Here is a 5,027-nt window from a genome sequence, read left to right on the forward strand (position 1 = left end):
TTTTTATGCGAAAAACCATCTTATTTTCCATCCAATTTTTAATTTTTTTGCGGGCACACGTGTCCATCGAAGAGGCTCCTAGCACCCATGGATATGGATAGGGTATGGCTTGTATCCTGGCAAAGCCCCTTGTTGAATCGCTGGTAGACGGACTAACCGAAAACACCTTTAGACTCTTTGTTTCGGTCTCTGGCAATAGTCAACGCCTTCGTTGTCCGGATCTTCCGCTCCGTTCGCCCCCATGGTGGCGGCGGAGGGCGCCACATGCATTTCAATTAACGGCCACCGAAAGCCGAAAGCACTTCAAGCGCAAAAAACACGTACTAGCCAGGTATCGCCTTCCGCCCATCGCCACGCCCAGCAGCAACCTCGGAAGGACTTCAAGGGGGGGAGGGACTATCCCACATATCCACATTGCTTATGCTGCGTGGCTACACTTTATCAAAGCGCCAGGCGAAAGCTAAAAACAAACTGCGGTCGCCCAACGCCATTTTGACTTACAGGCGGGCGCCATCTTTTTTTTTCGGATTACCCTACAAAATAGGGCATGTCTCTTCGGTAGAAGGAAAGACCTAGAGGATCGTACAATAAATAAAACTTTGAATTCCAGGATATTCCATAGCTCGTTCTGCCCGAGTTCCGACTTGTTTCATTTTTGCATTTCCCCCGTTGCACTTTGCTACTGGTTTTGTGGTGGGAGCTACATAGCAGAGGAATGAGCAGGGGGGTGTGGGGTTGGTAAGAGGGTTACCGCCAGCAAGGTTTTTCCAAGTGAAAAGCTTTTCAGCCAGCACGCGCACGCACTTCCGTTTCTTGTTGTCTCTCTTCTACCTCCCCAACGGTCGCCCCAAGGCTGTTTTGTTAGTAGCCAGCTAGTAGCTCCATCATCCATCATCCATCCCCCCCTCCCCCGCCGTATTTCTGTTATTCATTGAAGGACAATTTTGTCAGCTGCATATGCAAACAATTACCGCAAAATAAAAGGTAAACAAAATTACTTCCGAGCAATTTCGCGTGCAAAAACACACACAGGTCTCCCCCTCCCCACCCCATCCCCACCCGCTGTTACCCATTTAACCACTCCTTCAGCCACACGCATCCCTAATGCATGTGTCTATATGGCAAATTATAACTTTTGCTTCTTGTTTGCCTTGGAAAATTCAGCGGCGCGGTGACGTGGTGGAGACTGCAAAAAAAAAATATATAAAAAGAAGGAGAAACATACTCCCTGATGGAAAAAAATTAAGTAAATTGCTGAAAAAAAGCTTCAAGGGAAATATTTTAGAAATAAAAGGCCAAGCATCGACATTTGGGCATCAATTTCGATATGAATCTGTCTACCTCCTACTTTTTCATATCATTTCCTCTCAGGGTGCGTCTTTTCGCTGCGGTTTCTCAACCACAAAAGAATAAAATAAAAAAAAATAAAAAAACGTCAGCGCTGTGCCGGGCCGCGCTTTGACATGTTCGTTCATGTCACTAACCATACAGTATATACATACATACATAGATGTGCCAGTTCATACAACGAAAGCGTCACACACTGGCTAGCGCGTTGCGTACCCCAGAGTGACGTCATCATGAGAGAGAGAGCGCAGAGAGAACATCTTTGCATGTGTTAGTACACACGCAATATGTTTCGACAAAAATATGTGATTGTATGCTTTTTCAGATTTTTTGAACTCTCTCAGGTCTGGTTCTGTTTTGCCACCAGCATGTTTTAGTGTATGGGTGCACATGCATTCTCACGTACTTTGCGTGTGTGTTTAGTATTGCTGGCCGCTAGAACTGAAATTTGAGTTTGGTTCTTGTTTTGGGTCTTTTGATGAGCTGACCTACCGCCACAAAATAAATGATGAATGGGCAGGGGGTGGGGGTATGGTACACTAGGGCGCGGGAAATGAAATAAAAGCTGTTATTTGTTTGATTTATACCACAAAATATAAAATATTACAATAATATAATTATACATTTATTTCCTTTTTTTAAACAGTTTGATTATAAATTATAACGAGGGGGAACGTTGTGAGTTGCAGCGGACACCGCATCTCTACATTTATACCCGATAATTAGTCAGTATGGCTCTCCTCCGGCAGACGCCGCTAATATTGAACGACACGACAAAGAGTGCGTGCGAGAGAGACAGAAAATCAGTCTGAGCGTGACGTCGCGCGCTGCGTAGCCAGTGCAAATTGATTTGTTCCTTTTGGCTATAAAAATTATATGATCTGATCCAGATTCAGCAATCGGATAGATATGGTCGTTATCTATGATTCTGCGTTTTTGGTTTTCTCGAATGTGCAATATTGTGGATGCCACAGATTTTCGTCCTTTGTGGGGGAGGAAGTGGGCGGGGCGAAGTTTTGAAATATTCTTGTATATACTGTATATATAAAATATCTTATGTACATACATATGTAACCGCTAGAGATGGGCACGAGCTAGAGGTGGGCATAGATGGTGCATGAACCACTGCTAGTGAAGCGAATGCCGTTTTACCGACGGAAATCGTAAAAATCGCAAGTTTCTTTTGGACTCGTTTCGATTTGTCTCGGATAAAATTTGATATTTAAACCCAAAGATTAGACTGAAGGAATGACAAAATATCGAGTGTTTTTTGAAAGGGTATCTACAATTCCTTACTGGTTTTCAAAGCCACAAAAACAATCTTCGTTTAATCTTCTTTAGCTCCACTCATCTTTCAAATTTAAGTTTTCTCCCTGTCCCTCTCTGTTTTGAATCGTCCTTTCTGCAACCCATAAAATCCCCATCAATAGCTTTTGCATCTGCTCTTCTCTCATCAGCATAAATCAGAGACTTATGCCGAAAGTATTAATAAATATTGTCAAGAGTACACGGTATTGCAGACGGAGAAGCCAGGTTGCATCCTGGGCATCATCCTGGCACTTAAGAGCACTTTCCAAAGGATACATAGAGCAGCGCAACAGAATTTTTGTATTGTTTGCTAACTCTCTGAACTTTCCATCAGTTTTTGGGAGCAGCCAAAGTAAGTCCTGAGTTCTGTGTCCTGAGTCCTGTGTCTGTGGATAATACAGAATGCCTATCAAAAATGCCTATCCATTCAGTCAACATCCAGGCGGCTTATGTTCTCCTTCTGCTCCTCCTTCTCATATATGCTCGGGGGCTGGGGCTGGGCGGATGCATTTTCGAAAAGACTTAAAAACTCTTCCCTCTGCTGGGGCAGAGGAGGACAGAGGAAAAGCCAAAAATCAACGAAGCTCAAGCCCAATGCAATCAATGGCTTAAACAGATGACAACAAAAGGAACAACATCAATAGGCAACATCTCTAACAACTTGTCATACAAGCCAGGCACTTTTCCGGCACAGTTTCCACATTTTCATCACAATTTTTGCCTGGCCTGGCTTTTCGGATTTTTCGTCCAAGCGACCAAAAAAGCAAACACAGTGTTTTTGTTGGGCCTAAATGCAAAATCAGGCTGATTGAATGGATTCTCTCTCCGTCTCTCTTTTCCTTTGCCCCTTATGTTGTGTCTCACGGCAACAAATTGAATAAAATATTGCATGGCCTGGCGATGAGTAGGCCGGAAAGCCACTACAGCCACTAACACCACCCAGCCAAGGCCACTATTCCATCGAAGCAGGTGCTGCTTGCCAGCAAATGCAAGAGCTAAGTGTCTTGGAGATGGGACCGTGATTAAACCCCAGAAGGGTTAGCATTCGACCTTAAAATTTATTAAGAAAACTTCAAAAAGTTTTTAAAAGTCGGTTTCTTAGAAATAAATTTGTATAGTTTTCCAATTATAAAAGTTTAAATTTTGTCAAGGTTGCCTTTCAAGGGTTAAAGCGTGAATGTAGAATGTGGATGTAGCAACTATGTAGAAAACAGACTGTGGATTGTGTAGAATGTAGGATCGTGTATAAAGAAGACTGTAGACTGTAAAGAATTACGTAGGCATTAGTGTTGGGTAAACATCGTTCAAATTACTGAATAGTTCTTTTAGTTCGTTCCTTTTTGTTCATCTTATTCGTTCTTTTTCGTTCATCGTTCTTTTTTGTTCATCGTTCTTTTCCGTTCGTTCTTTTTTGTTCATCGCTCTTTTTTTTCATTGTCCCTTTAGTTCGTTCTTTTTTGTTCTTTGGCCTGTTTTGTTTATCGGTCTTTTTGTTCTTAGTTCAATTTTAAAGTCTCATATCTAGTTTTAAGCTTATATGTTAATAATGCACTACAATTCATTGACGTTTTAACTTCTTAAATTTATTTTAATTCGTACTTAGTACTTGATATCGTTAGGACACAACCAACAGTTTCAATTACATAAGTATCTCGTTTTCCATTTTTTATGTTTTAGAAGTCGGGGCTGAAAAACAATAATCAATTTTACTTATGTTGTCCATTATAATTTTAAAACCTATAAAATACACACCATTTTTAAGTATTTCACATATTATTATGTAAAAACATAAGGCTTTCAACCTTATTGGGCGTCAAAAGCGTTCGTCTTTTGCGGACTATTTCTCCTGCTGCAGAAAATAGGCGCTCACATGGCACCGACGTGGCCACCAAACAAAGACGTTTCAACGCATATTCGTATAGTCGTGGATATACATTTTTTCGCTGCGTCCACCAGATCAAAGGGTCCTGCTTTCTATTGATGTTCTCTTCTGCTAGGTATTTATCTACCTCTCTAATGGCAGCAGCCGTGTTACAGCTTGGCTTTGTTATTTGGTTATACTGCTTGTCATACTCGTCCCAAATGCCACTTTTGGTTGGCGACGTTTTGACGGTTTCGATTTGTGAAGACAGATCATCAGCAACATTATCAACCAATCCCGTTTGAGCGATCTTACATTGTAGAGCTGCAACAGTTTTTTCATAGCATTCATCGGACCTAAAACCCCGTTTTTTAAATCTTGGGTCTAGTATGGTGCTCTCTGCATACAAAATATTATTTTCCAAATCCCCAAAACGTACGGTCAACTGCTTTTTGAGTTTTTCTACGACTGCCCGTAGAAAATCATCTTTTGGAATAGCTTTGGCCATGGA

This window comes from Drosophila miranda, chromosome 4 (assembly GCF_003369915.1).
Source record: "Drosophila miranda strain MSH22 chromosome 4, D.miranda_PacBio2.1, whole genome shotgun sequence".
In the NCBI taxonomy this organism is placed as follows: Eukaryota; Metazoa; Arthropoda; class Insecta; order Diptera; family Drosophilidae; genus Drosophila; species Drosophila miranda.